The sequence below is a fragment of the Alligator sinensis genome, unplaced genomic scaffold, assembly GCF_000455745.1.
Source record: "Alligator sinensis unplaced genomic scaffold, ASM45574v1 scaffold145_2, whole genome shotgun sequence".
Lineage (NCBI taxonomy): Eukaryota > Metazoa > Chordata > Crocodylia > Alligatoridae > Alligator > Alligator sinensis.
This window is the reverse complement of record NW_005841954.1, coordinates 2,013,407-2,024,314: the sequence shown is the minus strand read 5'-3', so window position 1 is coordinate 2,024,314 and position 10,908 is coordinate 2,013,407. Positions and strand designations below refer to the sequence as shown.

Here is a 10,908-nt window from a genome sequence, read left to right as displayed (position 1 = left end):
CAGGAATGAGACAAGAAAAGGCCCCTTGTCAAAAAAAAACCCCAGACTTCCCTCCCTCTCTCCCTCCCAGTCAAGGAAAGGGACACAAGTGATGGAAGGAAGCCAATGTAGGAACCATTATCTCAGCCATTCAGCTCTCACTGGTTGCAAACCTAGACAGGCCGGCAAGCAGCCCAACAGCACTTTTCCCCCTCTCCTCTGATCTGATCTGTGGGTAAAATCCAATAGGTGCCAACTGATTCCAATTCTTACAGTACAGGTGCTCATTGTATTGACCAGTTAGGGCAACCCCCAACTCCCTGCCTGTAGTTGCAGCCCCATCCCAGCCCCAGATCTGCCCCCAACCTCTCAATTCAACTCCTGAAGGCTAAGCAACTCCTCCTCCTTGTCTGCAGGCTATACATCTGTGCACAGAAAGCCAACTTGCAGCGGCCAGCATGGTGGATCCCAAATGGGTGGCCAAACACCTACACAGCATGTGAGAGATGCACTGGCAAAATTAGGAAAAGATTTTACACGTTCCAGTCACAGCCTCTGCGCTCTGGCTAGAGGCTGCAGAACCAGGATGAGGAATGAACAGAGGCATGCATAGGGGAAATGGACAGGCCGGGGGGTGCTTACACCCAGGCTGGCAAGTTGCATGACCAGTGGCCCCAGACGGCCACTTGCAGTTTGGAGGAGACACCCCATAGCAAAGCAGAGCTGAGAGAGTCATAGCACCAAGATAAGGAGTTTATGCTTGGGGTCATAAACAGTAGCTGAGACGGAATGGTCCCCACTGTGCCCTGACTGGGAGATGCTGAGGGTGAGGGTAAGCCAGGACAGAAGATGTGGCACATGGGAGCCACTAACCCATGATCCAAGAAGGCAGGAAGCCATCTGGCAGGGCCCACTCTGGGAAGCAACAGTGGGGAGTGGAGCAGCTCCGGGCTGTCTGAGACCCAATATTGGGGCCATCAAGACACTCTCTCCCTTTCAGGCCTACCTCACTACCCCCGAGACCTGGCAGTCACCCTCAAGCAGTTCCAGGCCAGTCCCAAAGGGGCACAGGAGTTCTCAGAAAGTAGGAGAGCACGGCCCACCAGGGCCAACTGGTTTCTGGGGCAGCTTACAGCAGAGCCCCCCAGCCCTGGCTAGTCTACCCACCAGCTAGGAGGCCCATTGGGGAGCTCTTCCACTCCCGGTGGTCCCACTCATGCTCTGAGTCCCACTGTGGGGGAGTAGTGCAGCCTTGGCAGGGACGAGCAGTCCCCCATCTTGGGTCAACTGCCTGACATGACCCGCAGGCACGGTCTGTGCATCTGTGGTTCTTGAAGGGACAGGCATGGCCCCAGCAGCCAAGGGGCCAGGGGGCCCATGTGGGAGAGCCAGGAGTCCTTGGTGCCTGCTGTGGTGATGCCTCCAAACCTGCACCCTGCTCACTCTGGTTCAGCAGCCACCTCCTGGCCCACAGCTCTCTCAGACAGACATTGGGTCCACAATCATTCAGCTGTCCAGTTCCTATATTGAGAGTGTTAGGATGACTGTATTTGGATCTTTGGAAGTGCTGGATTTGCAGCTGAATAAAGGCTTTACTTTGTGTCTCAGCAAAGCTGCTGACCACAAGGCAGAATGATATATTAGGAGTAACATTGCAAGGCGCTTAGGCAAGCATTTTTCTAACAATGTTGTAGTATTGTAAGGATATATAATTCATTGTGTAAGGAGAACAAGATGCAGCCCACCAGCTATCATCAGGAGATAAAGCAGAGGCAAGACCTTGGAGATGATGCTGGAGTCAGAAAGAAATAACAAGTGACCGAGAGAAGCCAGGTTTACAGTCTTAAGCATGCGCACTTAGCAAAAAGGCATGTAAATGAATGAAATGCATAGGCAATCCCATACTAATGAAGTAAACAGTAAACAGAGGCAAAGCTTGAGATAGGAGGAGATATGGGTGGAACAAAGGAGGGGCAAAGGTGGAGTAAATGTTAATGAATATGAACCAAGGTGTATAAATGTGAAAAGAACTAATGTTCACAGCGGCTCCCCGGTTTTTTTGGGAGCTAGTCCAAAGCTGTCTCCATTTTGAATAAAGCTGTTGGCTAGCAATGTGTCCTGGTGTTTGCTCCCTGCTTGCTCCCTGAGCAACTGGATCCATGAGCAATTTGATCATCATCTCCCTGGTCATTGGGCACCACATGGAGTCGGGGTCTAACAGAGAAGTCCTTAGTCTGGACTCCAGACCCCTGAAAGTAGGGTGTCAGGTTAAAAGCCCCCTACCCTGTGCCTCCCCTCCAAGGTGTCATGTTTTTTGAGTTCTGGGCTCAGCTGCATTCTCCCTGGGGCAAACCCCCTTCCAGGCTCCGTCAGCCCTTTCTCAAACCTCCCCCACTCCCTTCAAAGCTTTGCTGTTTTGCGTTAAGTGGGAGAAGGGACAAAGCTGAGGCACGGGCAATGTTCAACAGGTTTTCTTTATTAAACACAGTTAAAGTTTAGTAACCACAACATATTAAACTGGGCATGTCTCTTCCTTACACCACATTCCCCTGCACCCCAGTGTGTACACCTGGAGAGGGGTTGGGGAGGGAAAAGGGAAGGGGGATGTTGCCCAGCCATCCTGGGTTGTAGGCAGCACTGGGGCTGGAGAGCAGAAGAACCTGGGGCTGGAGACCCATGGCCTGGTACCAGGGCAGGGACACTCAAAGCCCTCTGGCTCTACTCATCTGGGGAGACCATGTGTGTAAGGTTAGTCAGCCAGGACTTCAGGGACCCATGCAGTGCAGGACTGGGGCCACCAACATCAGTGGAGGGGTGGTATACAGGCATCCCGGACAAACACAGAATCCAGGCATCCAGGACAGATGTGTGTGCGCACACACACACACACACACACACACACACACCCCAAGCATATGGGGACACATACACACAAAACCCAGGTTTCCAAGGCCACACATACACACACTCAGAGAAAGCTCAGGCATCTGGGGCATGGACACACAGAACTCAGGTGCCATGACAGCAGGGGGTTGTGGCTATGGTGGCTTGTGCCCAGCAGCCAAATAGTGGTTGATTCAGACGTTTGGCTCTACTCAGGAGTCTTCAGCAGCCCAGGGAGCCCACAGGGCACGCTGAGAGGCATGTGAGAGCTCCCTGCACCTGCTAGGCTCCATCCATGCAGGCAGGCTCTGAGCCACTCCCCACAGAACGGCTAATATCTGTTGTATTCTGTCTCAACCTGACCCTGGGCACTTAAAATAAAGCTTGAAAACTAGAGCACTTCTGCCTCAGGCTTCTTGAATGCCTGTACTTAGCCTTGGAGAAGTGCAGCTTCAAGCCTGCTCTGGGTGAGAGGGCCAGGAAGTTGGATCTTTGGCTTCCTGGGCATGTGCCCTAGCCACTTTCATATTGAAACTAAAATATGGGAAGGCTCTCCTCCTTCTCTAACTAGCATGCACCAGTCCTGAGTTTTTGGCTGTCTACATTTTTGGGAGTTAGACACAGGAGCATGTCCCAAAATGGCCATGTGTACATCAGTGTGGACAGCATGTCATCTACTGCACATGCTCAGTCTAGCTACATGCTTCCATGCCTACACTGTGGGGGAAAATAGAATTGCAAACTGTTCATAAATGGTTAAAATGTCACTTATAAGGTGTAAAAATTGTCATTTAAATGCAAAGAGTCTACAGTTGTTGTTCACCAATTTAAATTCTATATTGCCTAAAATTTGCCTTCTATGACCTAGCCACAGAAAACCTAAGGGGAAAGCTCAGACAAGTTGATAAAATGCAGAATACCAAACACACTAATATGCTTTAGGTTTCAGTCATGTGAAGTTTTAGTTTTTGTACCATTAGAAATAATCTGCTTCAGACATGGTATACTGAAGAGGTAATGAAGCACTCATGTCTTTCATTTTTTTGTCAGATTTGTGAAATACTCGAGCAATATTTTGCTTCTTTTTATTGTATAAAACAATTGTAATTGATACCAGGAAGCCCCAAGGAAAGATGCCAAACAGAAAGACAGAAAGAAGAGAGGACGAAAAGATATAGAAATAGTGAAATATTCAGCAATACAAATTTTTTTTAGTCAAGTACTTCAAAGAGCAGTTGAAGATTGCATATTGATCTCATAAGGCTAGCAGCAGATGGAGCTCTTTCCTAGCTTTTGAGCCACCTTTTTCTGTGGTTAAGATAATCTGCACACATGTTTATGCATTAGTTTCAGGTTGCATGCTAAATATTTTTAACAATATTTTATATCTGAAACTAATAGTGGGAAACAAAAAAAAAGGAATATTTTCATTGCTAAAAAAATATTATGCCCTTTGTGCATTGGTGTTGAATATGAATCTTTAATAAATTTCATGAAGGCTTAATCCTATTCCTCCTGAAGTATAGAACAAGAATTGGATCAAGGCCTAATTAAGCTGATGGTCTTTTCTTGAAATCACAATGGATTTGGCAAATGAATTTCTTTAACCAAGTTTATTATAATTTGGATGAAATAGCTTCTTTTATTTATAGTAATGATATTAATAGCTACACGATAAATATGCAGGACAATTCCATCTGAACTGTAATTTGGATGATTTTGCATTTTAAACTAATTTACTCAAATCCTTTTTTCATGTTTTTAAATCCAAGCATTTGCCCACTAATTACCTCTTGTATAAACGATGCCAGGGGTTCTCAATCCTTGGGCTGTAGCCCGGTGCTGGGCCACAGCGGGTCGGCTGCCGGTCTGCAGCATGATTGGCTGCCGAACCAGAAGTGGCCACGGACCAGCAAACCGTGGCCCCACAGAGCTGAGCGAAGAGGCCATGGCTCCTTCTGCAGGGCCCACGGCAGTACAGGGTTTGGCCTACCACCATACCCGGGGATTGGAGGTATCTTTACCAGTCTTCTGGATGGAAATTCCAGCCACAGTTGGCTGTGACTGCTGGGCCGCGGTTTGCTGGGCCGTGGCATAAAAACTTTGGAACCCCTGAAATATGGTAAAGAAAGGATAAGTTAATTTCATCAATAACAACAGCAGCCAGGCTAAATAGAAATTGGTAAACTGTATCAACTTTGATATTACTCAGTCAGATAAAGTCTACTGAAGAGTAGAACTAAAAGAGTAGCTTCCATATGTGAAGTGAATAGGGGGAGATAGACACATATTGATTTTGTTGATCTTAGCTCTTTAATAAGGAAGCTTATTAATTCTACGCTGAAGGGCATAAAAGAAACCTTCTAATGGAAATGTGCTTGATAATTTTATGAAGGAGATGGGTTTCCACTTTGATAAATCTGAAGATATAAGTAGCTAGCTACTGCTACAAGCCAAGTTTTATTAATTCATTGGAGGATATATAGGAATATTTTATTAACATTTTTGTGTTAGAAATGGGAACTTGATTTGATCTTTGAGTGTTGTGTGGTAATTTGGCCATTTCATAGTTACTTATGCTTATAAAAAAAAAAAAAAAAAAACTTTATTTTTAGTTCTCATATCTACTTTGCTAAAAATTTACAGATCTGAATTTTAACGACTGATATTTTTTCCTTTTATTTTTTTTTTTTTCAATTTCAGTATTTCACCTGGATCTTCAGCTACCTAGAAAGAAGCACAAGCCAAATTGCCTAGGAAGTGTCATGAGCCAAAGGAAAAGCTCCAAAGTTTTCCATTGAGTTTGGTAAGTTCACTATGGCTTTTGCTCATAAATTTTAGGGAAAATTGGCTGTGTCCCTGGTGTGTGTCTGGGAAGATTTGGGGGGCAATGCCAGGAAGATATGTTTCATATTTACCTAAGTTTTCTAACAGAGTTTGGATTCTGAGACTGATGAGTTAATCTGCATCATTGCATGTAATTAGAAAAAAGATGTATGTGAGTGCCTGTCTTAAGCCTTCACTTCAGCTCTTAAACTCTTTAGGTTAGTTTAAATGCCAATAAGTTGACCTAACAAGCATTAGCTTCTCTACCAATGTGCATCAAATTTCTTATATAGCAGACATTTCTAAGCATTTAAGTGCAAGTGTAAATTAGTTTCTAAAACTGGTTTATGGCTTCTCTACTGAGACTTCAGTCAGGGTGACAAATGCCTGAACTGAGCAGCCAACAGTGGTGAAACAACATATTAGGAACTATTTAGAAAAACTGGATGAGTACAAATCCATAGGGCTAGATGTGATAAACCTGAGGGTGCTGAGGTAGTTGGCCAATGTGGTTGCAAAGCCCACTGGCCTTTATCTTTGAAAATTCATAACAATTGTGAGAGGTCCTGGATTATTGGAAAAGGGCAAATATAGTGCCCATCTTTAAGAAAGGGAAGAAGAAGGATCTGGGGAACTACAGACCAGTCAGCTTCACCTCATTCTCTGGAAAAATTAAGGAGCAGGTCCTCAAGGAATCAATTTCTAAGCACTTGGAGAAGAAGGTGATTAGGTACAGTCAGCATGGATTCACGTCTGTCAAATCTAATTGCCTTCTGTGATGAGATGACTAGCTCTGGAGATTTGGGGAGAGTGATGGACATGATATACTTTGACTTTAGCAAGGCTTTTGATATGGTCTCCCACAGCAATCTCTCAAGCAAGCTGAGGAAGTCTGGGTTGGATGAATCGACTGTAAGGTGGATAGAAAACTGGATAATGGGCTCAAAGGATATAGTAATTAATGGTTCCATGTGTAGTTGTCAGCCAGTATCAAGTGGAGTGTCCTAGGGGTCAGATCTGGGACTGGTTTTGTTTAATATTTTAATCAGTGGCCTGGAAGATGGCATAGAGTGCACCCTCAGCAAGTTTGCAGATGACACCAAGCTGGGGGGAATACACTGGAGAGTAGGGCTAGGATTCAGAGACACCTCAACAAATTGGAGGACTGGGACGAAAAGAAATTTCATGAAGTTCAATAACCAGACATACAAAGTCCTGCACTTAGGATGAAAGAGTCCCATGCACTGGTACAGGCTGGGGACTGACTAACTAAGCAGCAGCTCTACGGAAAAGGACCTGGTCTTACAGTGGGAAATAAGCTGAATATGAACCAACTGTGTGCCCTTGCTGTGAAAGAAGCTAACAGCATAGTGGGCTGGAATGTTACCAGCAGATCAAGGGAAGTTATTATTCCCCTCTTCTATTCAACACTGATGATGCCACATCTGGAGTACTGTGTCCAGTTTTGGGCCCCCGCACTACAGAAAGGATATAGATAAATTGGAGAGTCCAGTGGAGGGCAACAAAAATGGTTAGAATGATCAGACACATGATTTCTGAGGAGAGGCTGAGGAAACTGGACTTATTTCGTCTGCAGAAGAGACGACTATGGGCCGATTTAATAGTAGCCTTCAACTACGCGAAGGGTGGCTCCATAGAAGATGGAGCTAGACTGTTCTCAGTGGTGGCAAATGACAGAACAAGAAACAATGGTCAAAAGTTGTACCAAGGGAAGTTTAGAGTGGATATTAGGAAAAACTCTCTCACTACAAGGGTAGTAAAGCACTGGAACAGGTTACCTAGAGAAATTGTGGAATCTCCATCCTTACAGATTTTTAAGACCCAGGTAGACAAAGCCTTGGCTAGGATGATATAATGGGGTTGGAACAGGGGATTGGCTTTGAGCAGTGGGTTGGACTAGATGTCCTCCTGAAGTCCCTTCCAACTCTAATTTTTATGATTCTATGCCATCTAAACAGAGTTAAAAGTATTTTCCAGAAAAGTGCTTTCACTTAATTTAAGGGAAAACTATCTTAAAGAGTTGTATTTTCGAACATCTCCCCACTCACCTCACAGCACGGAAACAGATAGACAATATAGAAACATTATACATGTCCCTCCCCATTTATTTGTAAAACTGAACAGGGCTTTAGTGTGGATTTAATGGCCTAGAACCAGTTTCACCTCTAAGGCATTTTGATGACATCCTCACTACTTTTAGGTTCCTAATGCCATATCTATCCTATATTCTGGCCAACTCATGCCCACTTGTTCATGCTCTATGCACATCCTAAACCAATAACCAGGTGGCTAATATATGGCTTAAAGGGGTCTTGAGAGTGCACCTCAGTACAACTCTCAGGCTATCCTGTAACTGATACTAAATTCAATGTGACCCTTGCTTGCTTCTCTACATACAAGTAAGGAACCATATTTTACTAGCAATGACTTAAAATTAAAGAAGACTAATTATAAAGAGGTTGAATATAAAAATAATAAGGTTAATATAAAGAAACTGCAGGTGCTGCCAGGAGCCTGGCTTGTCCTGGCCTGGAAAGGGGTGGGGGAGGCAGGCTGCCTGCAACTGGCACCTAGCAGCCCACCAGCCCCAGGGAGGCAAGTAGGGATGCAGGGCTAGGCCAGCAGCTGCTTGGCCCCAGGCCTGCCGGACCAACTTAACATGGTCACTGGCCACCTGTGCACACCCAACCCCTGATCTGAGGCCAGGCAGCACACGACCCCTCGTATAAACATCTTATCTCTGAAATGTTGCAAACTCTTACATACAGCTTCTGTCTCATGGCTTTACAGAGCCTGAAGCTGCATGCAGGAGAGGGGTCACCCTTGGCAGCTGGGATGTTGCCTCAATGTTGCTGCTGTCCACAGCCAGGGCCCTTCAGATGCTCTAGCTCTGCCAGAGCAGGACACTGGACAGGACAGGACCCTTCTCCTGGATCACCTGGTCATGGCATCAAAGGACCATCTGGGGGAAGCATGGGCCTGGCAGGTATAGGACATGGCCCACCAGCACAGGTGGCAGACATGGCCCACCAGGACAGGTACCAGGCAGAGGACATCACCTGCAAGGACACATGGGACCAAGTGGACTGGGAGTTCTGGGCACAGCTCCTGGCCCTGGAGTGCAAGCAGGTGGAGACCTCGCAGCAACAGAATGCCATCCTGGCCTGGGCAGTACAGGCCACAGATAACAACCACTGGATGCTGAACACTATTCTGGCCCTGCCCATCACCTTTGGGCCACCCACTGGCCGGCCCCTGATCCTAGCCCTGCCTGCCCCCCAGCAGCCACCTGCCACCCAGCAGCAGGCCCTCACCTGAGTCTGGGAGGAGATTCTGCATCACCTCCAGCAGTCCAGCCCCCACCCCAGGGCTAGCACCACCCAGCCTCCCCTCCTGGGCCCAGCCCTGCCACTTGCCCTGCCTCCACATGGGTGTAGAGCTGGAGTTGCCTGCAGCAGGGCCAGGTCTGCATTCCAGCCCTGCTGGGCCTTGACACGGAATGCTAGAGGGGGAGCCACCCACACCAAGGGAGCACCAAATGCCGTCACCTCTGGGCGAGCCCCAACCTACCACACTCGCCATGTCATGCACACCCATGGGGGAGCAGCCAGGGGTCAGGGTGCTGCCTGCCTGTCCCTAGGCACCCCCACCTCTCAGCCCCCCACCCCAGGATGACACACAAAGGACATTGTACATAGTTTTCACAGAGAAGAAGATTTTTTATCTTTGATGGGTGGGGTGGTTGGGTGGCTCTTTGTTGAGGAGGGTGGTAGGCTCTGTTTCTTGGGGAGGGAGGAGAGAGGGGGGCTTTGGTTGATGTGAGGGGAATAAAAACTTGTTCATGTGAGTTGTGTCTGCAGTGAGCGTAGTGCTGGGGGTGGGCAGGAGGGGTTGGGTGTCCATGTGCAACTTTACAGTAGACTAGAGTGGGAAATGCTGGAGGAGGTGGTGGGCCAGTAACCTCCCACATCTGGTGCCCTTGCTTCCTCTGGTAGGTGCACAACTTTCCTGGGCCCTCAGTGCAGGGGGACATCATTGCAGCTGTCCCCACAGATGGCACTCCCACTTCCAGACATCCTCCATGTGCTGCTCCTCCTCCACCACCCAGGCCTCATGGAAGAGCTTCTCCTGGCCTTGAGATGTTATGCAGCATGCAGGCTGTGATGATGACTTGGGGCAAGTTGTCCTCTGTGAACTCAAGCCAGGTGGTGAGGGTTCGCCAACGTCCCTTGAGACAGCCAAAGGCGCAGTTTACCAGGGCATGGATCCAGCCCAGGCAGAGTTGAATTGGGCCTGGCAGGGGCTCCAGCTGACCAGGGTAGGGCTGCATGAGCCAGGACAGGAGCAGGTAGGCAGGGCCCCTGATGAGGAGAGACAGAACCACTATGGCACCCAGCTGCAGGTCCAGCACCCCTGGCACAAAGAGTCCACTCTTCACCAGGCCCAGCAGGCCAGAGTTCCAGAAGACACAGGCATCATGGGTTCTGCTTGCCCAGCCAGCACTCACATGGATGAAGGCAACACCATGTTCCCCATTGGCCTGGAACACCATGGAGTGAAAGCACCTCCAGCTGTGGTAGGGGCAATCTCCATGGGGCAGGCAGGTGAAGGGAATGTGGGTCCCATCCATGGCCCCTATACACTGGGGGTATTCCAGGGTATGGAACCCTACCACTACCACCAAGGGATCATGCACACAGAGTGCAGTGCCCTCCAGCATGTCCTGGAGGATGTTGCCCACCTCCAGGATGGCCTCCCCAGCAGTGGCCTTGCCCAAGCCAAACAGGTAGTAGCTATACTGCAGGCTGGTGGGTGTGGCCAGCTTGAGCAGGGAAAGGTCCAGCCAAGTGTCTGTGGGGAGGGGTGGCCACATGCCTGTGTCCTGATGCTCCAGGTGTAGCCGGAGCTGCTTGAGGAGGTCCCAGAAGGTGCTCCGGGTCATGTAGAAGGCTTCCAGCCACTGCTCATTGTCCCAGATGTGCTGAATGACATGCCACCACCAGTCCTGGCAGGCCCAAAAGGTGGCAGGGCTGGAGGCCCAGGAGGGCAAAGGTGGCCCCAGTGGCGGCATCCTGGAGCCTGTCATTGGTATCCCTGCTGGGGTCCAGCCAGGCAGATGAGGTCGAAGTGGTAGGTGCATGGTGGTGGCCCTGCAATGGTGCACAGTGGCCTGGCAGGGGGTCGCTGGATATGGGGGAG

At 48.4% G+C, this 10,908-nt stretch overlaps 1 long non-coding RNA gene across 2 annotated transcripts in view; it reads left to right on the top strand.

The window, feature by feature from the left end:
- Positions 1–10,908, top strand: part of LOC102383608 — a 59,780-nt gene that overhangs the window by 7,772 nt on the left and 41,100 nt on the right. For both annotated transcript variants that reach the window (XR_323437.1, XR_001357764.1), the window contains exon 3: positions 5,566–5,668. This is a non-coding gene — a long non-coding RNA (uncharacterized LOC102383608). The remainder of the gene's footprint in view (positions 1–5,565; positions 5,669–10,908) is intronic.